Raw genomic sequence first — 27,409 nt, forward strand, 5'->3', positions numbered from 1 at the left:
TGTGATAACGCCTATTCAAAAGGCTGATAACAGTCAAATTGGATGAATTGCCATCATGGTCCCCCAAGGATGAAGCCTATACTGATTAAGGTGATGATTTCCCTCTACTGCCACCTTGATGTTGACATTTTTAGTCTTTGATGACATGTCATAACAATTATTGGATGGATCGCCATCACTGACTTTTCCCTTAGCTCCACCATGAGGTTAAATTCGTTATTGTAATGACATGTTGTTTTTTTGTTGACCCCTTACTTTTTCACCTAGCAGTCAAAAATTTAATTTGTCCAATAATTTGGTCATAATAGTTATGACCAAATACCCGCAGAACTAATTACATCCCATCAGCATTAGCTGTACTTTGTGTTTGTTGCTAATCAGCTCATGTTAACATGCTAACATGCTAAAGAACAGCCTCATAGCATGGCTGTACACTCTTAGTCTTGTGTATTCATGCTAGCTTGGTTTGGTTCATGGCTCAGTGGCTGGGAAATACTGCCGTAAAATACCTTATAGCATTTTTAGAGGGATTACAACTGATTAACTCAGCTATGTGAAACACAGCTCCTATGCAGTATAATAAGCTGCAGTGCTACAGTGCTTTAGCCTCCATTCTCAATCAAAATAGGACATTCTTAGTCAACATGCACCACCAGTGTTCTTTGTTCATTACTGTGATTGATTTCCAAGGAGCTGCCTTGTTTTCAAATGCAACGCTTTGCTGTATACTATACCCCACCTCAGTGAGTGTACAGCATGTACTTCTTTTTACTCAGATATAACAAAAGAAATGTGATCTGCCATATAACAAAAGCATGAGGTGTAACATAAAGTTATTTTAGAAAAACAACACCAGCAGTGTAACCAGGAACCAGATAAACATTGCACCACCTCCGGCTTCAACTAGACTGAATGTAATTGCTCCATGGCCTACAGGATTGACACTCACAGGTCAAAAGTCAGTGGCAATTACCTTTTGCCCAGGCAGGGTGGTACAGATGAAAGTGAAGTAAATCCTGGCTCGCTGGACCGAGAGAGAACGGGGTCTTCATATGGGTCATCGTGAGGGCTGAATGTTGTAAAAGCCAATTAGCTCACACATACAAGTAGGGAAACATCTATTCCATTTAGTGGCTGAGCTAGAGATTTCACCTAAAAAAGGCCCTATTGCACCCCTGCCTCAAGCACACATACACATACAGTTTTCCCCCTCAGGACAGAAAAGCCTTTTTTTTTATTTGCTGCTGTGGACTGAGACCAGACAATACAGTCACTGTGACTCTAACACAGAAAGTGACTGAAGCTCTGTCCAGCTCCAGCTTCGACAGCGATGCATCATTTGCTCAAGAAAGCAGTTAGGGGACATTAGTCTGAATCAGGCGGCAACCTCCGGGGCTGAAAGCTGAAGCCAATGACTGCAGTTCCCCGAATGGCCACTTGAGGCTGGCTCCAAAAGCGAGTCAATCCTCATAGACCCCTATATTAAAATGCCCAACTTTAGCAGAAGTAAACATGTTTACAGCCTGGTACAAAAAATGGTTTTGGTCTCTACAGCTGATTTCCCTGTTCATGACAATTGTACGGAGGGGGGTTATAACTCACCCATTTAAATTTTATTCTGTTAATGCATAATTGCATAATTAAGGACGTGGCCGCTTTGCGTGACAGGTCACCAGGTCGCTTGTTTCAGCAACCAGGCTTCATTTGACCCGCCTCAGCTTCACCTCATTGCCCATTTTGGATAAGCCAGGAGTTAGGCGGAGTCAGGCACTGCCAAGATGGCAACAGCCAGAACCACTTTGAGCTTCAAAACCACTCTTCAGAAACCGATGGGTGACGTCACAATGGCTACATCCATATTTTTTTATGGTCTGAACGGCTTACTAAAGGATGTAATGCACTTATAAGACCCTTGAGACTCGAGGAAACACACTCTTCACACGGCAATACAATGCACTTAATTATCCTGGAGGTGTGGCACCTGAACTAGGGTCATATACAAAACTAAGGTTACATATTTTACCAACTTTTGAGTACCAACTCAAGTATCAAGTGTCAAAAACTGTCAAGTACCATAACTTGACGCTGAAGCTGATGCTGAAATACCTGAAAATGCAATGTCAAAAGTCATTACGGTATCAGTACTGAAAGGTATCATACTACTGACATAAATGAAACTCAAACCCAGCCTGATACAGAACCTGATTTCCAATTATTCATCTTCATCTTCAAACTTTGAATTTTATGTCAAAAGCCTGATGTCCATTGCAATTATAAAATGATCCGGATCATGTATTCCTATAACTGACGACTGTGTCAACAGTTACAACAGCCAGCTATTTTCTACTATACACCTGAGTGCATTAATGCCATTACACAGTTTAATCTTTCTAATTTGCACCGTGTTGTTTGGCTAAACACAAGGGTGACTGTGCATCCTAATGTGAGCAAAAAGACCAGCATGCAGGTCCTCTGCCAGGGCCTCTGGATCATGCACTGAAGGCATTTTATTAAATTACAAAGCATTTTGGAGAGCTGTTTGAATGCATTGTTACATGTCACAGTGTATTTCAATGTTATCGCACCCGTTTTGAGACACATATGGAACACAGTGATATACACCAGTGGGTGCCACAAAAAGAGGCCAGTGAAAGGATCGGAAACTACAACTCTAAAGAGGTTTCTGATAAACACCTCAGTCACACAAGCTTTGTTTTGATCTTTTGTTTTGTTTACAAGCCTCCTCCCCTTCCATCAAACACACACACAAACAAACACACACATGCTGTATACTCTCTGTCTTCTGGAGCACTTCAAGCGCTCCTTTGTGCTGTCAGTATCCGGCAACACAATGCCTCCTGCCATAAAGGCTTCAACCTCGGTCCACTATAAGTTGTGTTGAACCGAGGGCATGTGTACTGCCCTAGACAGATTTTCTCTTGCTCTGGACAGGTCTGTACACCTGTCATGCTTGCACAGTTTTCCTGTGCTCCCATAGGAGAGAGGATGCTTCCAACCTCAAATATAATCTGCCTTTCCATTTTGGGATGTTGTGGACACTGGTTAAGAAAACTAAAAAACAAAATTCCTTTTAATTCCAATTTAGCTGGTTGTTTTGTTTTCCCTACATGTGCCTATAGGGATTCAGTAATGATCAAGCTCACAAAACCCTTTAATAAACACATTGGGTAAGATTCATCATGCATAGTTTTCAGGACATAAGCAGGGTTTTCTTTCTTTTGGGTAGGATAATGTAAGAACACATATTTTTACACATTACACAAAAATCAGCAATATTAATGTTTCTGCCTTGACAGACTATTATTTTAACAGGATCAACAAAACACAGTCAGATAGAGGGATGCATGAATTCATTCTTCAGTCTGGTCAGTTAAACATAATTTCATAAAACATATTTTTACATGAATAAAATTTCCCTCTTTCTAACCTAAATCCCACAACAAAGAACATGTATGTTAGTTATTAAGTGTTTTAGCCTCAGTATGTTCTTTGCTTTAGGTCTTTGTTGTATTATCTTCAATATTCTCTGTTTTTGCTCAGTTTTATCTATAACTGTCTCCTGCAGCTCCAACAACCCATTTTTTTTTCTATGGGGATCATTAGAGATTCAGCTAATCTAAAATAATGTAATCTAACACACAAAGCAAGCACACAGAATTTATTCAGTTCTGGAGAAATAAAAAAAAAAGTTAAAGATCCCTCCAGACCCGATATGGTTTTCCCACAAAAAAAGTTAATTGCCTCGTTAAAAAATCTTAAAATAACATCTACTCCTTCTCATTGAAAATCAAGAAAAATCTATGAGTATGCAAATATTTTTAATTCCAAAAGTTTAACTGCTGGATACAAGATGTGTGTAAATTTCATGTTGGACCACAATTTGCCTCCAAACCAGTTGTCACAAATGTCACAAATCATGCTTGTAGGCCAACGCCTTAAACCCAGATATAAGGCGAGCACAGAGAAACTTTCGTCCTTCAGCAGATGAATGTGAAAACAGTCTTCCAATGTCAAACTCTGCATAGTGAAGCTCAAACATCCAAGACACATTTTTGACTGGAGGGGGACTTTAAGATGAGTTAAAGTCAGTTTATCTAACAGGTCTTTTCTTCTTCTGCGGGGAGTGTACAGTACAGCCTAGTGGAGATTTGTCACACATCAAACACTCAGCAGAGCAGGTTCCTGTGTAAACAGATGAGGTACCTATGGCAGGGCATGTTCCGCCATCACAGGGGTCCCATTGTTTGAAGAAGGAGCATTTTAGGAAATGATGTGAGGACCCCTGCTATAGATGGTCAGTGATGTAGACTGAACAAGTGAGAAAGGGCAACAAAGTCCCTTTTAAGTTTAGCTTCCTGCTCCTTTCTAGACTGCAGTTAAAGTATTGGCTTTTGTCCATAAACAATAACAACACATTCTAACTGTATCATATATCATTTTAAAGTATGAATAACTGCCACATTGGAAACTGTTGTCACAGCATTGGTTGTTTGATCAAACAATCTATGTATGAATTTTCCTGACAAGGACCTCTTGTGGCTGCGTGAATAATGATTGTTGTCTCTCAGAGGCAAATGCAGAAGTAGCATGACGTTGTTATATGATGTTGATGTAAAACCTCACAAGGAGGAGGTGCACAAATCCTCAGTCAACAATCTATATTGGTTTTGTTCAAACATGACCACAATGTTTCCATCACCTTAAAAAAATCAAGTAGTGTTCGTTGCCTGAACGTATCCAAACAGAGGTAACAGATCAGAAGATCAGAAAATGCTCACATGTGTTTTAAACGACTAATGAACAAAGTTGTCCTGAAGATTGTGGCACTTGTTCAGAAAATGGTCACATCAGTCCTTTTGGAAGGCAATGACAAACAATTTGTTTTGTCATTTAGGTTGCAGGACTTATTGGAGCATACAGATCTGAGACAATTAGCCATTTAATTGGTTGATCAACAAAAACTTAAAAGTTAATTTTGATGATCAATGAATTGTTTAAGTCCTTTATCAAGCAAACATGTCACTTATTCACTGATTTGCTGCTTTTTATATTGCTGCAAATTCAACATCTGGGTTTTTCAAAAAACAAGAAACCTGAAGACATCACCTTGGGCTCAGAGAAATTGTGATGGACATTTTTTAGAGTACACAATTATAAATATAATCAATGTAATCAAAACATCTCTGAGGCATCATATATATTTAAGAGACAGTTGAATGCCTTTAGGCTTTAATAGTATTTATAACCCCAGTGTTTCCTTGACTTGGAGCTGTTTTGAGTTGTGAACATGTTCTTTCCCCTCTAACCCCTGTGGTGCTGCAGGAAGGTGGTTGTAGTCATTAACGTATCTGAAATACAATTGGAGAAAAGGGGCTGAGGGGTGGAGGCACGAGGGCTGGAGAGCAGGATTCGAGGTAGGCAGGCAGTAACAGGAGAGCTGTTCTGCTACTTTGTCCAACAGCACGGAGAGCTGACCTTGAGGGGAATGGGGAAAATTGACAGGGGGGAGAGCGGTAACAAGGGCCAGCTATATATCAGGGAGGCAATTTGGAGCGGTTTATCCGATGAGGGTCAATTCCTGCTGCAGTACCATAGATCAGAGTTTTCAAGCCTGAGCATGCCTTCATGGGAAGAGGCTAGGATAGATCCATTTTTGAATGACTGAGCCGCTGATCAAGCCCCAGCAAATCACTCACACAAAACACAGAAGAGTGGGGTAATCATCAGGATTTGTGATGCAGGAAAATGTGTATCAGCAGATTTATCTCCTGCTATTTGTGGCCTTGACGCTCTGGCTCTGGTCCAAATCAAATCTTTTTTAAGAGGCAATTTCGCAATGTTCCCTTCAATTATTTTACATATCAAGGACATGGAACAGGTTATTATCTAGAGGATACAGGCATTAATGTTATTATTATTGCCGGCGATAAAAATGAATACCCTCATTTATGACCAAAGCATATTCCTCCTCTGTATAGAAAAGATATCAAAGATCAGTACTAAATCTGTCAACATGTTACGGTGCAATGCCAAGAGAGGGTAATTTTACAGATGCCTTTACTCTGTGTCTGACCTTTTCTATTACTGCTTCTATTTTGGATCACTGTCTCTCTGCACCTCTGAGACTGGACAGATGGCAGGTCTATTGAGTGATAAAATTTGAGAGACAAGAGCACTGTTACACCACGAGACTCTTTGGCTCAGGCCCTGGCTTCAGTCTCGGCTGGAACGAGCACATAACTCCACCCCAACATTTGAATTTCCCTTCATTATCTTCCCCTCCTGCGTGACCAACAGACTGAGCCCAGCTCAGATGCTCTGCAGTTTTCACAGAGTGGCAAGTTAATAAAATGTAGATGGTGAGTTATACAGGGCATCCGCATGGATATTGTTCAACACTGAATGGAATGCTGTGCAGGAGATGAGATTTTTCTAATATTAAATAGTTATAGCAAGTAAATGTGAGACTCAGAAATGTAATAATATATTAATGAGTGAGGACATCTTGTGGACAAATATTATTATGCAACATGTTGAAGTTTCAGATGCAAAACTTGACAAGAGGCCTAAAAATGCTTTAAAAATAAGGAGAAAATTCTATCTCAAATGTTATTTTAATCTTCCGAAAGCTTCCTTTTTTTTCTACATGCTTATCAATGGGTATGGTGGCATAACTTGGTCCTTCATCCTCTCACTAAAATCCTGAAGCAAACTGCTAAAATGCAAGTCTTTAAAAAATTTATACCAGAATATAAACAATTAGCCCTTCCTTTAAATAGGTTATGGTCATGATACTTATCACACATATTATTATTATATTATATTATATTATTATAGACTTATCACAATAGATATCAGCTGACAGTTAGCATGGTCAAATGGCATTGTTTCATCTGGATCATTATCTGTTTGCTCTAATGGCAAGCCAGGGATTTGTATGCCAATGGTATGGGAATGTCTAAAGGTGAAAGACCTAATTTGTGAAACTCTTTCAACCATTGTTGGTGTTTTAATTCCCTTGCTGCCAAAAGTTTTGCTGCTGAATGATAGCACCAATTTAGAGCTATCACTACCACAAAAGCAGCTGTGGCTATAGCTGGTCTCACAGCAGCTAAACCAGTTGATAAAACTACATTATCCAAGTGGGAATATCCAAGTTACTTTTCTTGAAATTAGTGTCTCTTATAGGTTCTGCAGGAAAAATGCATGGCACTAAAATCTAGGGAGCTGCATTGATGAAGATCAGATCAAACCTGCTTGGGGCCACAAGTATTAATTTGATTTAACAATTTCTTTAAGGATACTCATACTTAAAGGAATTGCTTTGTATTATTGTTTTTATGCTTTATATTTATTTGTATTTCTGCCATATATGCCATGTGTCTGAACATATTGATAGCCCCCTGCACAAATTGTGAACAAACATTGCAAGTTGATATCATCTATCATCTATCTATCTATCTATCATATAGAGGACAAGAAGGAGATAAGCTACTGCATGTTCCATTTTCTTTAAAGATACAAACCAATAAAAAAAATCATCATAAAAAATGAGAAAAATCTGAGAAATGCTAATTTTCTTAAACATACAGTACTGCATGGCCACATTTTACATTTTCCAGCAGCTATTTTAGTAGTGAAGTGCCCATCCAAGAGCTGTACAGTTTTAAACTGTTCTATCTTATTATAATTCAAATCTCATCATTGCGTGACTGCTTGGGTCAATGACTCATTCATTCCAGTTAGGTGTTGGTTTCAACTGCATCCATTAGTGTCTGTGCAATGCCATGGCTCTGTCGCAAGAATTTATCCAGGGTTTAGTAAATCCATTTATCCATTAATTCATAACTATAACGCTTTGTCAGCTTGAGGACCAAAGTGTATACATTGGACTAATACCTAATGAAAGCACAACAAAACAGAATCAGGGCCAGAAATGGTTGGATGAGCCAGGTACATTACCGTAGAGATCATGAGAGAATATTTATGCAATGTGGTTCAAGCTAGTTGGTTCCCTGCTGATAGTCTACAGGATTTTCACTGTATGCCATCATAAGGCAGATATACTACACAGTCGACAATGCATTTTCGCATCTTATCTTCGCTCTGCTCATTTTCCGCTTGAGGAAGTTGGGAAAATTGACTTAGAATTGCTCCATGCAAAGTAGCTGTACTTTCCACTCACATGGTTAGACACAGGGCATCAGAGTGTGGCGCAGGTATGCATGGTTTTCAATAAGGCTCCGTCGCACAACACAAGGGACCCAGAGTGTCCGCGCTTGCAAATAAAAACCATCAGCACTCACGCTCTCATTAATGTACTGAAGTGTGTGGAGGAATTTAAGATGCAGCCTCTTTCCCGTGGAGACACATAAAAAATGCTGTGTATGCCCGAGTAAAATAATGGATTATGCAGCCAAAGCGCTCCTTGGGCTCCGTCTGAAACACAATTTGTTGACTAGTTAGAAAGGATGACACAGTTGTTTAAGGTTGTCTTTTTCTTATACATGTGGGTGTAGTTCTTTGGATTTAAAACCATCTAGATATATACAACAAATTCCCTCATTGGACTTTATTTTAACAGCCCACTCTTTGCACCCTTTACTGCAGCAGACAGCATAATAATTTGATTGAAACCCTGAATGCTTCAACACACTACTGTAACAATACAAACTGTATGTAAAGGTTCCTTCAGCAGTGTGTGTGCTTGTCCTCTTAAGCTAACAACTGGTAATGTGCAACACGGCCACATCCATCATAATAATTTCACATTTTTCAGAGAATAAAAATGGTAATGTTGAGACAAACAGAGTAAACAAAGTTCTGAGGAAGTGAAGAAGCCTGTAATACAATTGCATTTGCATTTCATACATCTGTTTCCATGACAGGTACATACAATCCTTTATTTCTGCCTTACAGAGCTTTCTCTGAATGCTAATTCTGCCTTGCCATCAGAGGCTTTGTCAGGAAAGGTATGTAGGCCTGGACTGCCTGAAAAGCTCCTAATGAATAATTAATTGGTGTCACTGCAGTTAGGGCATAATTTACACCACCATTTCACAGTGATTTTGTTAAGAACTGGGAGCTGGTTGGCCAGTCAAGTTGGAGTCCATGCAATATTCATCAGAGAAAAGATGCATGGGACAACAGCTCATAGCCTGAGGATTTATTTGGAAGCAAGCCTAGGTCAAAACCTAGTATATGGCTGGACTATGTATGAAATGCTAGAGGGCTTTTAATTTGAAACAATGGATGCAGGACGGGCTTTGACTGAAGCCAATTTGACATAGAGCCTTTCTCAAAACCACATACTTCAAGTTCACACTTGTGTACTTGGTAGTTCGGACTTGGCAAGTTTGACTCAGTAGTATAAATGTCAGAGGATGGGAAGATGCAGTATGAAGATGCAGCTCAGCTTCAACACAACTACTCGACTGTACTGTTGCAACTCAAAGCTCCACTGACACTTTTTTTCTCACAAAAAAATAACCTCACTGACAGAGAGATGCAGTAAATGATGTTATTCAGTCTGTAATGTAGCTATAATAAAAATCCAAACTGTTATGTAGCTTAATAGAATAAAACGAAATTTAATATAGACTGATATGTTCACCTTAATACATTTATATTCATTGAAATATGGCGGTATCTGTACATATAGAGCCGTAGAGGCAGTGCTGTTGTTTTGTCCAGTAACTCAGACAAACTAATGTGGCAGCTACAATTATTAGATTTCATCCGTGAGGCCAACATTGATCTTCCAAAAGGAATTATATTATATATCAAAATGCTATGGAGACATTAGAGCCAGCAGTAAATTACCAAAGAGCTGCACAGATCAGTAACTTCATCACTCAGTCAGTCAGTCAGTCACGTACAGTCGTGTTTGTAGGGCTGGCCCCACTGTTGCGGTCCAGCCAAAAAAAAAAGCAATGACATCAACAAATGCCACCCTCTTATAAAAGCCTGGCACGCTTCACAGCTTCTCCAGCCTGTGTGTGGTGGATTTGTGGCAACCTTTTTGTAGGAGGCCAAATGGCTTAAGAGGAGCTGTTCTCATACCTCATAATGCCACAGTGGCCTCCAGGGAATAAGGTAGCAGAATGGCAGCGCAGGGCAGGAGAACAGTGAATGCACCACCATGCATGCTGGCACATACTGTATGAGTCTATAAGTTACCCAAAAAATGTTTCTACATTCAGAACTGGAATGCTATTACTACTACTGATAATAATTCAACCCCAATCACCAAAATATAAAGACTCAAAGAACCTATTTAGTCAATCAGCTTCTTACTATAAATGATAGTGTCCTACATGAGCACACAAGTTTCTGTCAAAGTCGGAATAGTTTTAGTTATTTTACATAACAAATTTGTGTCTTCTCTGTTCTGAGAACAGTTCAAACAGTTCTGATAAAGCAGAAAAACTGAACAAACCGAATCTTTAACTATTATTAAAAGGAAAATGTTGACTGTTGCTTATTTAATCATGAATATGTACATACATGAAAACATAAACATAAACTATGTTATGTTTTAGGACAACAATCAGGTTTGCTTGAGTAATTGTGCAGCCGAACTCTTTTAAATATGAGCTGTTTGGTTTTGGTTGATGGCACAACACATCAGGTAGAATTTTAAAAACAGTTTTTTATGGTCTACTGACCAAATTGGTTCACTGTAAATGTCACTGTTCATATTTTGAGAGATGTTAACAAGCACAAGGTGAATATATTGGGCATACACTCAACATCTGACCCTAAGGTTTTCCTAATAGGATTACACCCTCATAAACATAATCGAAAGATGTTGCTGCTGTTGATCTTTGTTTACATATATGTAGATATATGCTGATTAAGCCTATCACCACTAGATAAATCTCTCTGTATTTCACAGTATACCAGAGTTTTTAAGCTGTTGTCGGGTTTGACATTCTTGCACTGGCTGATTGAATGCGAGTGGTTAGCTCTCTGCTAACTTGAAGGGAGATAAAATAATTTAATCGTTTCCTTCCTTTCCTAGACTTTCCAAATGTTATCGGACCGAATGGATCAAATTCTGATAGTGAAACGAGTCATTTCACAGGGGTTGTGTGATGCTAAAAACAAATTATCCGCTGTTTTTGCAGTCTCAACAGTAGTGATGGAGTAGGATATGGCGGAGGCTATGATGTAAGCACTTGTCAACAGTGTTTTTGTAAGTACTCTCACTGCCAGAAGGAAGAGACAAAAGTCGAGCACTCCAGCTTTAAGGATTGTCTCCCCCTGGTGCATAATTAAGGCTTTTTACAGATTCTCTCATGCATCATTTTGTCATTGTACATGCAGTATCTTCCTATTGCACATTTGTCAAAATGTGTATTACTTTAAGACCAATTCTGTGTGTTTTTAAGTCTCTGGGGAATATTTTGGGATTCTCTGGTTTTTCTTTTTTTTTTTGGTATCTTGTGATTATGGAGCCTCATTAAATACTTGTCCTGAACTATATAAATACAATAAATCATGCTGGGAAATACTAACACTAATAATACCTACTACAACTTCAATAAATCTAAATTTAATGTTGCATTCTCTGCCAAAACAAGCTTTAATTTCCTTGTGTGGTCTGAGATCAATACAATTTATCTCATCTGATGGAGTGAAATAGATTCCCCAAAGTTTTGTCAAAATCAGATCAGCAGGATTCATTTAATCAAAAGCTGCTCTCTAAATTTTCATTGATGAATTAAAATCCAGATGTTATTTTTTGAGACAAGCAAATACAGCTTCATGACTAACTTGTTCTGGTGAACTAGCCAAACCCTTCACACAGGAAATACCACAGAATGAAACAATGTTTTAATGCAGTGAACATCTGTATGCAGGCAGGAAAGGTGTGTAGGCAGGAAGGATGAAATATTCATCAGTTGCTGTCTTTTGACAATGAAGCTACATGACAATGGTCTCACTTTCAAATGTCTGAGGTGCACAAATCCAAAAGGGAACTTACCTTACATAATTTCTGCTTGTTTCATTCAGTGCTCGAGTGCCAAAGTGAAGTAGACACTTGAAATTCAACAGCACAATTAAATGAGAGGTTAGTGAATCACCATGATAAAAAACACTGCCCTTGAAAAAGGCTCACCTACAGAAAAAAAATACATTGTATGTAAATATGGGAAAAGCTCCCCATCAATATTTAATTTTCTGGCAATGTAGCACAGAAGATAAAAATAATGCTTCCTTCAAGTGAGGACCTCCTTATGAAATCGGGGTAAAAGCTATTCTGTGTTATCAGATTTCCTATGAAGCCCAGCACTTCTTTTGAATTGCATCATCTTTTATTTAAATGTCAAGATCTGGCTTTCTGGTGCTGGTGTTAGATGATGACTCGAGCTTTTCACAGCTTGCTGAGATCAGGTAGATGAGGTGCACCAGAGAATTGGATTTGATTGAACTTGGAACACAAAAGGTCATTGTAAAAAAAAAAAAAAAAAATGCAGATTTTACACATTTGTTATATGAATGTTTTTTGTTTTCTCTGTCTGATATACCATACTGGGGATTGTTTCCTTCCAGCAATAAAAATTCACTCTGACCTTAAATCCATTCAATATCTGACATCTGTCAACAAACAGGATCATTTTAAATCCAGAACTAATCTCTACTATCAGTTTCTAAAAACAATGACAGGTATCACACATTGCCTCAGTGTTTATGGTCTCGCAAATCAATTTTGAAAGGTCAGATTAATATAAACAGTTCACATGCAGAAAGAAACAAACTGAGAATAATTTGTGAGATAAACTGTGGTAGCCTGTCTGTCTGTTAGCAACTTGATGCTAACTCCAAAAACAACAACAACAACACAAACAAAAACAAAAATCAAGCATGAAAGCTGATTTTTGACATTGGAAATAGTAAACAATCCCAACTCAAAGTCTACTTACCAGCTTTTTTGGACAGCTTTCAAACATATCACATGGTCTTTATCAGCAGATGGAAGTTTACTCAGTTGCCCTGGAGATGGATCCATAGCTGGTGTCATTTCATCCGTAGCACTTTTAGGACTCCATGACAACAGATAAAGACCAACAAAAACAAACAAACATAAGAACAATGCCTGTACAGAATTCCACTCAAAAAGTCCCAACCTCTCTTTTGAACAACAAAGTTATTTTTAAAATTTTTACATAGTTGTGGTCTTAAGTAGATAATTTCTCTTCTTATTATTTATTTTTTTTTTATTTTTATAAACACTGTTCATTTAAGTGGCTTGAATAGAAGTAGGTTTAAAGGATCCTATTTTTTTTTTCATTTATCTGATTCAAATGAGACATTCTGAAAAAAGGTGAAGAGACTCTCAGGAGTGTCACTATGAGTCATGAACATATGATAACAAAGGCATGAGTATCCTGCACTTGTCTACTCATGTAAACCAATAATACCATCATTTCTTGAACAAAGAGAAAAATGTCAAGAGTACCAGCGAGCATATACTGTATATTCAGCCTTCCTTTGTAATGCAACTCTACAACACACAAAAAAAGATGTACTTCTGGCATTTCAAACCAGGAGCAGATTGAAGATGATCTGATGGTGGCCTGCGCTCTCATGTCAACATGAGTCAATAATTCACTGGTTTGACTGAAAAGAAGAGATCCACAGGGATGATTGTAATAAGTGCTTCTGCCTCAACTGCATTACCTTACCACATAAGGGATGTTTTTGTTAAAAATGCCCTTTTTGATGCTTTTAAAATGTCTTTTTTGGATGGTTTGAGAGGAAACTGGAGGCGATTACAGTCTCTCCAACCTTCCTAAAAATGTATAAACTATGAAACTGCTGTTATCTTTGCAACAAATGAGTGTGGAAAAAAACTACATTGCATTTGAGACCCTTGTGATAAATGTGCTGCCATCTACAATGCAATCTTTTATCTCATGGCTTTGTTTTAGGAGCAAAAACCCTTTAATTAAAAGGTCTTGTGCTGATGTGAGATGTCAGTGCTGATGCAAAACTTGCATATTTTTTTGCAGAGTCCAGGACAAACAATACAAATGTTCCTTGCTTGATACTTCTGCTACTACTTCAAGAAAGTTGTTTCTCTACAAATCACAAACGTTGACAAGCGTACAACAGTAATGCCTTTGCTTAATAAGGATGACTGTTGGGATCATATATGAGGTAGTTTATGGACTGAAAAAATAAATGGGTCCACTACGCGGCATACTGAAAGTTAATGTGTTGTTCATTAAAGGGACCAATAGATCATGAGATGTTTGCTGGTATGCACACATGCAGATGGGATTTTATGAGCAGGGAAAACTCAGTAAAGTCAGTGTATTATTCATTGAAGCTTCACCTAGGTAGGATTTTCATGTAAACATGCACCAATATCACATGGATGTCAATGGTGACACCACACATTTAACCTATTTTATCTATATTAGAGCGGCAACGATTAGCTGATAAATTGCTTTGTCGTTGATTGACAGAAAATGAACTGGCAACTATTTTTATAATTGAATAATTGTTTTAATCATCTGTTTAGCAAAAATGCCAAGTATTTGCCTCTCAAATGTGATCATTTGAAGCTTTTCTCTGTGATACTTGCAAATAAACTGAATGTCTTTGGATTTTTGGTTGCTGATCAGACAAAACAAGCTATTTGAAGACGTCACCATTGGCATTTTTCACAATTTACTGAAATGATTTAATGATTAATTGAGAAAACAACTTGCAATTCACGTCAAATGAGGTCAAATGAGGTCAAATGATTCTTTCTTCAGCTCTGTCACAGTTCTTCCTACAATTGATACAACATTACCATCATTTGTCACTGGCCCCATGCTGCCTCTTTCTCTTGGACAACCCACTTGTGAAATTGCCAAATTAAACATTTTGGTTTGGCAGACTATTTAGCAGGACTTAAACCTCATTGTCTGTGAGATTTGTGTGCTTTTCCTGCTTACTTGCTCCAGTTTTCACTAGTCTTTAAAAAGGGATGTTGTTTATGTTGATTTGTTGTTTAATAATGATAATAGTTCCCTAATAGTTTTATTTTTACTTTTATTACACAGTGTTATCACTACAGTGTTACTCATAACATCACATGTGATTACTGCGTGTATCATTGAGACGAACAACAAAGTTGTGCATTAATATGCACGTCAAGTATTATGGCTACAAGACTTGAAATATATCCAGAAATGTGTTTGCACCCCAAAAGAGTTTTAATATATGCTTCGGCTGCTGTTTCCTGTATATACTCTAGTGTCCCATGTGCTCAGAAACAAGAATTCTAGTTTTCATGTAGGAAAAACTGGTCTCGGCTCTCATTATCAAACTTTCAATACAAGAGGGTGAGGGGATTTGACATGATTGGCAATGATTTCTTTAACTGAACTGATGTAAGGGTATCAAGGGTGTTGTATAGATTGTAAATCCCCCTAACATGAGTTTGTGATTTTGGGCTATAAAAATAAAACTGACTCCCATTGATAATCTATGAAAACTGATTCTATGCCAGTCTCCATGTGTGTCCTGAACACACTGCAGAAAAATGCAGAAAAACACTGAAAAAGAAAATGCTTTCTAAGACAAAACAGGCGTTCATCCAAATTGGCGTATGTTGACATATTTTTTCATCTGCATCAGTAAATTTGAAGATCCAACAGCCAAACTGAACAAATGTTTTATTATTTAGACTGTGGTGACATCACAGTCACAGACTCAATTAAATTTAAATTTAGGTTTTAAAAACCATTCAAGTAATTCTTCATCATGTCCCCACATCACCTCTTCTCTGCAATGCAGTTTGTGACAGTTTGAGAAATGATCATTTGATTTGGACATTCAGTTTTTCATTGAGTATATCCAGAATTTTGCATATGTAAACATGAGTTTAAAATCCTTTTAAGTTTTGTTTGACTAACATGATGCCAGCACAAGTAAACTTAAACATGCATATGATATCCAGTTATGTTTCGCTAAACCACAGTGAGATGAAACCATTATTATATGTGAGTGTAACATCACCACACTGGAGTGTTGTAGGCAGGGTGATGATGGCGGCAGTCATGGTGAAGGTGATGATGTTGACACAAGTAGGTGTTGTCATACAGACATCTCATTAGGCCAGACCGACACAAAGGCACCCGAGGTGCGACATATTTTTAGGACAAGTGATTCGGTCTGTAAGGTGGTTATTGGCGAAAGCCAGTGTAGTCTGAATTAGATATTGATCCTCTCAGGATAACAGTGTGGAGCAGGTAGTAACTGCTGAACTGTGCCTCATTTCATTGAGAGCGAGCACAAGGAGAACCTTGGAGAAATTCACACAGTCACTTGAGTACTTGAGTTCAACAGCTTTATTCTGACACTGAACAACTGAAATCTCTCATCAAAATCCAGTGTGTCAAACCCAATATCTCAAAAATCAATACTAAATGATTAACTGGAGAAAGAAAAAAAACTTAGGATTGACTACTGGTTTCCTGCATTGACCTTCTATTTATAAGGCATTCTGTATAGCACAACTATCTGTGCTTTAACTCTAAACTTAAAAGGGTTTTTTATATTTTTGGATAGACCAAAAGAGTGTTGGTCTGATCTGATCTGGTCTGATCTGGTCTGGTTCAGAGGGAAAGTTCAGAATTCATCACATGATCTTTGATTGATAATTGATTACTTGAGAGAACGGTGACTTACACTTGGATCTGCAGTATTGAGCTTGCAGTGAAAAAAATATGTTGTTCTGTCTTGTAGATAGTGAGATTACAGAAGAAGTTAACAGGAGGTTGACAAGTCTTCAATAAATTAATTATTTAATTGATCACATTTACTATTAAATTACAAGGCACCTGCTAAATTAACATCTGACTTTGATGGCATTTCTGTTTTTTATGCATCAAGCTATAGAAAGATGTTTTGCAACTACTGATTATTTGCAATGGTGAAAAATGCCATTACAAAGCTTCGATCTTCAAATAGTTTGTTTTGTTAAACCAATGATACAAAAGCCAAAGATATTCACTTTAATATGAAATAAGATAATGGAAAGCAGGAAATTGACGAAGCTGAAGGCAAAGAATGTTCTGCATTTTCGTTTAAAAAATAATTTAAATGACTAATTTATTATAATAATAATTGTTGAATCAACTAATTATTTCAGCTCTAATGTATTTTATTTGTCGAAAGCAGCAGAGGACCTTGAATTAAACCTCAGTGAACACCCAGCACAAGAGGAATGAAAACGATAAAAATGTGTTGAGGGACAAAGACCTGCCAGTGAGGTACAGTGTGTATGAACACTGTGCCTGCGGTGTCAACCCATTTTTTTGTCAAGTAAAATGGAACGATCAGCTGTATCAAAGGCAGTACTAAGATCAAGAGGGATTAAAATAGAGCAATCCTTAACACTGGCAGCCAGTGGTAGATCATTAGTGAGTTTATGGGCAGCTGTTTTGGTGCTGTGAAGGGCTTTATAGTCAGACTGATTAAAAAAAAGTAGATACTTAAGGGGAAACGACTTTTTCTAAAACCTTGAATAAAAGACAGTTTTGAAGTAGGTCTAAATGGTTGAGGTGGGTATGAAGTAGGCTTGTAAGCTTATCACAATAAGTCTTTCCATTTGACAGAAATGAATTATGACAGTAAAGGCTTCTGCACACCTTCAGTTTCTTGTAGACAGGTGCATAGGATGAAATAAGTGAAATTATGATAATATTACCCTGAGATTTACCATTAGCCTAATATTATAATTATTGTCTTTATGGAAGAGATGATTTTGGATAAATTGATTTTAACTTTAATTATATTGTTCAATGTTTGTATATAAGTTGATGTAGTTGCTGTCCATTATAGACTGTGGAATGTCAAGGTGCCTTTTAATAGGCTGAATAATTACAGACTGTGGGGCTGATTGACTCATAGTTCATGGTCCTTGATTGGCCTCACCTGAGCAGATGTTGGCTAAGGCCCGAAATGTTGTATCTCTAATAAGTAAAGGACAATGTGTGGGAATTTGCTCATCTCTTGCCTGCAGAAATGAATTAAAAACTAGAAAGGAGGGATGAGAAACACATCCAAATATTGTTTCAGACCTGCCACTATTAAGGCATTTTGTCAGCATCCTTCAATAACCAAAATGTATTAAAACAAACCTGTAGTTTATGTAGAAATATTTATTTCTTGTAGCATTTCAAAGTATTTTAGCATCTTTATGCTGCAGATGGCTGACTGCCACAAACATCCCCACCCCACCCAAAGTCACACACACACACACACACACACACACACACACACACACACACACACACACACACACACACACACACACATACAGCACATATGTCTTTTCTCCACTGTGTTGATACATTATGAATGAGTCAAGGAACAAAAAAAAAGTTTTGGTATTAGATATTTATGAATATAGGAACTCTGACAAATGTTTGAACCAGTTGCAATCAAAGTGAAACAAATCAGCAATACAAAATGGAAAAAAAAAATATTGTGTTCCCATAATCATAATATCAATTAATCACCAAAATTAAACTTGAGTACAGTCTGGCAAAAACACCAGCCACCCTGTAATAACTGTTTTTGTTTGTTTGTTTTACTTAAAAATCCAGGAGAAATTGAAAATCCCATGGGCACTATAGTCTATCAAGCAGGTCTTTCATGGCCTGTCACACAAGACTTTCTGAAGGGGCCTGTGCGACTGAGATACAGCACAATCCAGCAGACTGCAGCTCCTTGGCTCTGGTAAGTTTATATAAGACATGTTGCCAACAGATAGAGATTGATGATAGCATCTGATGCAATTTACTACATGTCCAGGGTTGCTGGTTCACATTCTGTGGTTAATGGCGAAAGTACAGGTTGCTAAGAAAATCTCCTTGAATCTGTCAGCTGGAATTGAACTCTGAGCTTAAACAGCAAAGCCTGTGGATTGGATTTCTTGTTTATCTGCAAATGCAGATAGGAAAATTCATAGGATTTGTGTAGTGTGTAAATCACTACTGTACTGAGTGTAGGGTACTTCAGATAATTATGCTTACAGGTTAGAAAACATTGAACAGAAGTAAACAGTATTTGCATGAAACATAACTAACAGTCATCATATGACTGGGTATTACAGAAATGAAGAGTTGTATTTTAAGAACTAGTATCAGCCGCTTCTAACTAAACACACTCGCAAGAACAATAAGCGGAACTATCCGTTTTCCAATACAATCAATGTGGCTGGCTTTCCCATTTAGAAGAGGGAGTGTCCACAGACTGGACTTTGTTGAGGAAATGAATCATTAAAATGTGAAAAATTACCGCGTTAACTAGATTAGGCAGGGCAACTTATCAAGTAATCTCTTGATAGGGCATCTGGATGGTGTGATGGATTGTGTGCTGTCTTTTTTTTCAGTGAAATGTATTCTTAATTGCTCATTGCAATTACGCATTGCCACAAAAAAGGCAAATTAGTAGATGTTCTGTTTCCCCAAAGATATTTTTATTTGAATTTGTTTTCAGGCTCCCAGCAGTGTGAGCCGCTCTTTATGCATATCAGATGTGGTATAGAGATTAAAAAAAACCACAGAGACCCTGAAGTGCCATGCAGGTTTTTATATTGTAAAAAAAATCCTCCAAATTTATATTGATAAATGAGCTGATATATTGGCTGACATTAGCTTATTATTATTATTATTATTATTATTATTATTATTATTATTATTATTATTATTATAATTATTATTATTATTATTATTATTATTATTATTATTATTATTATTATTATTATTATTATTATTGACTTTATTTGCATAAAACAATAACAATATTAATCAAAATAGGAACATAGGTCATACAATAGATAAAAACAAACAAACAAACAAACAATTAAAAACAGAAAACACAAAGTGGTCCCAAACTCCTGAACAGCAGTGCGTAAGGAGTGATTCACATAAAGGCCTGTCTGTAAAAGTGTGTTTTTAGAAGGGATTTAAAAGATGAAACTGATTTAGCTAGCCTAACTTCCTCAGGCAGGTCATTCCTCAGTCTAGGTGCCTTAATAGAGGAAGCACAGTCACCTTTAGTCTTGAGCCTCGACTGTGGAACAGCCAAAAGGGCTGAGGATTGTTGACTACGTTCTGGCTTATAGGGGGTTAACGGGTCAGCAATATAGTTTATCTAGGGGCTATACCTTGCCTGACTTTAAAAACAATCAGTAAAATCTTGAAATCAATACTAAATCTAAGTGGTAACCAGTGCAGATGTGCTAAGATTGGGATAATATTGTCTCTACATTTGGTGCCAGTTAAAATCCAGCTGTGGCATTTTGAATAAGCTGAAGACGTGAGAGTGATTTTGACTGAGGCAGGAGTACAAAGAGTTGAAATACTCAAGGCGAGATGAAATAAAAGCATGAATTACCTTCTCTAAATCAGCATAAGATGAAACTGATTTGACTTTTGATATATTCTTCAACTGAAGGAAGCCAGACTGCACAACTCTCTTTACCTGACCCTCAAAAGTCAGATCAATGTCAAAATATCACTTAATCAATTAAGTTTCTGGTCACAAGCTTTATATTAGATGATAAGTCAGTGACATCATGTAATTTAAGATTCCTTGAGTTTGGCTGCCTGAGTTCTGATTTTAATTTTGCTGAAAGCAGAAACTGCAGAAAGTTGTTGGACATCCAATACTTAATGTTCTCGAGACAGTTTCTGAGAGTGTTAAAGCAATTGGGATTATCATGTCTTATAAGTAGATATAACTGTGCGTCATCAGCATAAACTGTAAAAAGAAACATTATGCCTACAAATTATATGACCAAGTGGAAGCATGTAGAAGGAGAAGAGGATGGGGCCAAGAAAAGAGCCCTGTGGAACCCCACAAGTGATGAAGACTTACCTATACTGTGGCAGAGAAAGTTCTATTGGATAATAGGATTTAAACCAGCTCAATGTTAAGTCTGAGATACCTACCCAATATTCAAGGCCTTCAAATAAAATAGTATGATCTACGGTGTCGAGTGCTGCACTCAGATCTAGAAGGATTAAAACTGAGCATTCTCCTGCATCTGCTACAAGGAGGATTGGCTACTTTGAAAAGGGCTGTTTCTCTATGGTGTAGTGCCCTAAAACCTGACTGGAATTTTTTTTTTAAATATTATGATTTAGGTAAGATATTGATTGGGTAAAAACAGTTTTTTCTAAAACTTTTGATAAAAATCGAAGCTTGGAGATGGGTCTAAAGTTAATGAGATTAGACAGATCAAGGCTGGGCTTTTTAAGGAGAGGCTGAACTACTGCATGCTTAAAGCTAGAAGGAAAAGTAGCTGTGGCCAGAGAACTGCTGACAATAGACAGGATACTACACTTGAAATGATTTAGTTGTTTGAAATAGTAATTCTGAGTTGTCTATACTAAGTCAAGAGTACATCTAAAGTAAATCATCAAGTACTCTGTACAGGTTTTATTAGTAACTTAAACAAGTGTAAGGATACTACACTAAATAAGCATTTGTTAGTACAGCATAAAATAACTATTCCACTTAGTTTTTTTTAAGGCAATCAGTTTGCATGCTTTTTTTAAAGTAAGGTTAACTAATTAGAATTTAAAGTGTAGGACCTACAGTGTCAAAGACATATTTTAGAAATTTTGTTGGAACAACATCATAAAAGCAGTAAAACAAGCTAAAAATCCCTCACACTTCTATGTGGAGGCTTCAAGGCTGTGGTTGAGAGAGGGGCTAATGACAGAATATATGCCTTGGAACAGAACCTCAGAGTTGTGACAGTTTTTAATATAAGGTGTGAGAAAAATGCAGCTTTTGCATACTTAACCATCCTCTGATATGTGAGCATTCAATTTCTCAAAATATCGAGATAGAAGATTTGAAATTTATTAGCCTTCCACATCACCCCAGTTCTTAAATCTCTACACTGGTTGCCAATAAGCCACAGAATTGATTTTAAAGTCTTATTACTTATTTATAAATCTCTACATGGAGTTGGCCCTAAATATAGGACTGATATGCTTTAGCAATATAGCCCTGTGAAACCTCTTAGATCACTAGGGAGTGGACTGCCAGTGGTGCCCTGGGCAAACTCTAAACAAGGAGAAGCGGCTTTTAGTCATTATGCAGCACAGCACTGCCTGATGGTCTGAGAAATGCCTCAAACCTCACAGCTTTCAAATCCAGACTGAAAACCTTATTGTTCTCAAGTGCTTTTAACTAAATGTCTTTAAAACCCAAGGTCTTATTATTATTGTATTACTATTATTTTTTAATTGTTTTGTTTTTATTCTTTTAAATATATATTTTTTATTTTTATCTCTCTATATATTTTATTTAACTCTTTTTCAGTTGTGTTATTTTAACTTTGTATTGTGTTGCCTTAGTTCTCTGTATAGCACCTTGAATCTATCTCTGTGTATGAAACGTGGTTTATAAATAAAACTGCCTTGCGTTCTATTTACACTCGGCTTTTCTATTATAAAGGCCTGAGTTTTATCATTGAACCACGGAAGCACTCGAGGTTTTGACCTCCTATTTGACCTCCTTATAGCAGATGTATTGCATTGCCAAAGATATATTTAGGGGTAATATAAAATAGTTTTTCCACTTGTAAGCATGGACAAATGTCTTTTTCAACTGTAAAATGTCTCTTCTAGCACATATCTTTGTCAAAATTCTTCAAAAGAATAGTTCAACATCTTGCTGAAGTGAGAGGCTGCGGAAAAGGTCAGTATGAATAAAATAAGGAGTTTTTTGAACTGCAAATCATGCAGAGATGTTCCAGTAGATCCCCAGATTAAAAATACAGACCTTGAAATGTGCTTAATATGTCCTCTTTAAGATACAGTAGCCCGTTAGCTTTGTCTTGTCTTTACTGTGAGGTTGCCAGGCAACCAGGAGAGACTCCAGGAAGTCCACTCAACTGTGCCCAGCCAAGAAATCGTCCAGCACATAACCTCTGTCTTCTTCACCCTCTAATCTAACTTTCGGCGAGAAAGTGAAAAAAAAAAACAAGTTTAAGGGCTCCTTATCACAAAGATGTTTATGTGCTTACACCATATGTATGTAAAAATATCAAAATCTGACAAAACTATCCAGTATTGTTGTTTTGCACAACATGTGTCCTTCTGACTTTTTCAGATAACTCATGATATTGAATCTGTCCTTTGTTGGAGACTGCATTTGATGTGAATGCCAAAGGTTGCAACTGTGTGGTCAGGAAATGTTGTTTGACAAGAAACAAGCGGAAAATCATGTAAGCTCTCCCCCAAGACACCATCCATGTACTGACATGTGTGTTGGAGAGCGACGAGAGATTTTAGATTTCAATGACGATAAAACCTGAAAGAGCTAAAGATTGAATCAGAAAGAGTGTGTGAAAATTTGTGACTGTGTGTAGGGACTGAATGAAAGAAGAAAATGGTGTAGAGATAACCGGTGTGTGTCTTTGTGTGTGTGTGTGTGTGTGTGTGTGTGCCTGTGGCTGCTCCTGTGAGTGGAAGACTCTGGTTCTTAAATGCCACTTATTTTAGGTGCATTAATTTAATGTCAGTCCTAGTTTCTGAAAATGAGAATGAATTATGCTGACCTCCTCCTAAGTGAATTAACATGGGTGATTGTGGATGTAATTGCTAATTAGCATGACTCACTGGTTCTACTGTCTCACAGGTGGATCATTTGCACTCTCACAGGGTTTTTAAAAGTGAGGAAACCTCTTGAATGACGCCACTGGAGTAATACCAACTTTCCCTAAATGTGAGAGTCACCATTCCTCTTTTTTGGACATAACTTCAATGGAAAGAAAAATAACTCATGATGATCAACGCCGTGCACAAAAGTATAGTAGGTCTATTCCAGACAGAGCATATGATTTAATTCATATCCCAAAAGGTTAAGGGAATCATTTTTATTTTGATGGCATGGCCTACACGCTATTTTTCTTCATATTTGGCAGCACACATTATCTCCAATGCCATTAAATACTTCAGAGACAATAGCATAATGGGAGACACAAGCAAGCCTCTTGCCCCTTGACCTCATGATCTCATAAAAAAGCCAAAAGGAAAAAGCTCCAAGATCCACTGCTCTTACTGTAACCCTTTAAAGGGGTTGATGTAGGTGAGCACCTTTGTTTACTCAAATCAAAATCCAATACAACACCCTGGCAGTTTCTCTCTAGTTTTTTGCTTCCCCAGCACTCAGCTGCGGCACACGGATGACCTTGACTTTTCATTAGGTTATTAACCTTTTGGGAGGTGAGCTATGAGGAAGAGGTGGGCATGGAGTCCCCGGAGGCTGTGTTGCAACACTACCAGATAAAAGCGAGAACAGAGGAGATGTAGAGTGAGAGGGGTGGATGAGAGGGGAACAGGTAAGGCAGGTGTTTCTGACAAATGGAAAACAACAGATGTTTAGAAAGTCTCGTAGTGTTGAATCTCAGTATCACTGCCTGAATGCATAAAGCCTAAAACTATCCCTCATAGAGGAATGAAAAACAACATATGTGCTATTTTGTCTGGATAAATATTAGTATCGTATATCACTGGTTGGATATCAGTCTTGTATGGGAGCTCCTGTCTGGCTTTTAATGCAGAAAGGACACTTTACCAGGAGGTCTAGCTGTACTTTGTCAAGTCTTCATCCCAATTTATATCAACTCTGAGATACAGAATGGGACACACAAACTCTCATGAGGGCCAAATGACAGAGCAACAGGTGGTGTTCTCAGCTTGACAGAACAAGCTAATAACTAAAATAATTAACACAACAAATTAACAAATCTCATGAAAAGTCCAAAATCAACAATGTGTTAGTTGGCATATTTAAATGTTGTTAAATGTTCTTTCCCACCCTGTCTGTGGTTCTCAGCCCCAATATCATTGGTTCCTATTGAAGTGGTAAATCTTCAAAAACAGGTCACTAATATATAGTTTAAAAAAAAAGACCAAGTCATTTCTTAAAACAGCCGGGCACTGTAGTTTTTAGCAAACTTTACTCAGACAGGAATTAATATTGCATTAGTTGGGGACTATTTTTAGCCACAGACTAATACACATTTGGTGTTCTTGTGAATCTGCAGCAAATGAACTGTATGTGAGATTGAGTCAAAATAAACAGATATATATAAATACAGTTCCCATGTTCACTATAATGAAGGAACATGTCACTGGACAACAAAAGGCACAGAGGAATAGATTACATCAGGCTTTGGCTATACAGACAATACTTGTCTATAGGATCAATTTAATATTGGTCTTAGACTTTTCATGGGATTTCTTGATAAATTTATTAAAAATAAAAAAAATGAAATTAAAACAGTCAATGAAATGTGGTTGATTAAATGGTAACAATGTAAAATGTAATCTAGACACCCAAAAAACATTCACTTTTCTAACAAATTTGGTTCGAGGACACCAAGACATCTTTGAACCTATAAACCACCAAATAAGTGCTGACTGATATGTGTAAATTCTGACTTAAAACCCATTTTTTCTATTTTTGAATGTCACAATATCACTCTGCTCTTACTAGGGCTGGGTATAGGTACTCGATACCTTTAAGGTATCGACCGAAATAACCCAGTACCAATTAGAATCAAAACTTCTCCAGTGAAACAATACCTGCATTCACCCAGATCTGGAAAAAATGACTATTTGTATGGCTTTGCTCGCAGCCAATCACAGCAAGCATTCTTTGATATAATAGTGCCGCATGTGATTGGTCTACTACTGCAGCATCTACAACCATACAATCTGTGGTGATAATACTTCAAGGTACAGTTTTGTACAGTTATTTAATAAATATTTCAATAATTTGAACACTTTCAAAATGTATGTTTCAAATGCACTTTCACATGATGGGTATTGAATGAAGTAGAAAAAAAAGGTATTGAATGAAGTACTCTATTGGTATCAGTATCACTTTAAGGGTACTGGCATTGGTACTGGTATCATAATTTTTTAAATGATACCCAGCCCTAGTGTTTACATCATTTGCATCTGGCACCACTGCTTCCTGCAAAGTCTGATCCAAGGTAGGCAAAGACCCAACGGTTTAAAGTCTAGATTCAACAGTCATCCCTGGACTGGCCAGATGATGTATCCAGTGAGTGAAATGTGGCAAATACAGTTCTTGATAAATGGAGGTAACCCCAAGTGAGACTACATCCCTATGAGCTAAACTGACAGTGTAAGTAATGGGAAGCACGTTCAACCTGTTTTGAATGTGAAGGAAGGTCGGGAAAACTGCATGCCACTTTTTATGTGTGTGTGTGTGTGGGTGTGTGTGTGTGTGTGTATTCAATGGCGTGATTCAAATATACCCTGAGGTATCTTTGTCAATCCTAGAGAAGAAGAAAAAAACAAAAAAATGCATTCAAAACACACCCCAAACTCATTACAAAATCCTGCTTTACACACTCACCATGTGAAGACATACAATAGTGAAAGTCAGCAGTGATCCATAAATCCACAACAAAAGACTATTCATAATCATTTAACCTTCATGCCCAATTTCATGCATATATATAAAAAAAAACTTGACTCTTTTCTTTTGACTCTACACCTGTATTACGTGCACACCGGCTCCCGTGGAGCTTCAGGGAGCAACAAAGGAGAGTTCCACATTAAATAAAAAATGAGCAAAGCGAGGGAAGTTTCATTATTCATCTCACATTGGCATGCCCAACTCCCCAGCTTCCCGAAGGGAACACTATGAAATTTCAATTGGCATCATTCTATGTGTTGAGTTTTAATGTCAATATCGCAGACAGTCTTCAACAGCCTCGCAGCCTCCCTTCTGACTCCAACAAGAAACTTCAAAGGAGCACTTCTCTGAATCCCTCAGTCTTGCATTAAAAATGTTAACCTTGGAGACATGCTAACTACCCAGCCGTGTATGTTGCCGAATTCCAATGAAGATTCTGATCATTCAAGACAAGGAAGAAAAGAGGAGTCAACCATGCCCTGCCTGTCCGTCTGTCCATCTTTCCACCTGACCATAAGTCTGCTTCCCCCCTTGAATCTACAACTTACACACCTTCATGTCCCCTTCATTCTTAGAAAGACTGCTGAATCAAGGGCATCTCTTAAAAATGAAAAGCGTAAGATGAAACACTGCTGACATTTACTGTAAGAAATCAGCAGAGACATGCACTAAGCTCATGTTCACATATTGTGATGCATATATGCAACTGGAATAAGAAAGAGATCCTTAATAGATGTAGTCTGAAGGCAAAAAAAAGCAACAAAAACAACAACATAGCAAAGCTGAGCTGGTTCTTTTGGGGCTTGTGTGACTGCTGCTCACTTAGCCTCAGGTGTGGAGTTCTAATGGTTGGCAGGGAGGACTCTGCCTGCGTGCCAATGTGCCTGCAATGTTGCCAGAG

General features: G+C 37.5%; 1 protein-coding gene and 1 long non-coding RNA gene across 2 annotated transcripts in view; both read left to right on the forward strand.

Moving 5' to 3' along the window:
• Nucleotides 1–27,409, forward strand: part of LOC122980554 (adenosine receptor A1-like) — a 719,840-nt gene that overhangs the window by 190,363 nt on the left and 502,068 nt on the right. The window lies entirely within an intron of this gene.
• The window catches only part of LOC122980566, a 45,933-nt gene that overhangs the window by 8,670 nt on the left and 9,854 nt on the right, over nucleotides 1–27,409 (forward strand). The window contains exon 2 of the long non-coding RNA XR_006403052.1: nucleotides 18,636–18,768. This is a non-coding gene — a long non-coding RNA (uncharacterized LOC122980566). The remainder of the gene's footprint in view (nucleotides 1–18,635; nucleotides 18,769–27,409) is intronic.

This window comes from Thunnus albacares, chromosome 4 (genome assembly GCF_914725855.1).
Source record: "Thunnus albacares chromosome 4, fThuAlb1.1, whole genome shotgun sequence".
NCBI classification, from domain to species: Eukaryota; Metazoa; Chordata; class Actinopteri; order Scombriformes; family Scombridae; genus Thunnus; species Thunnus albacares.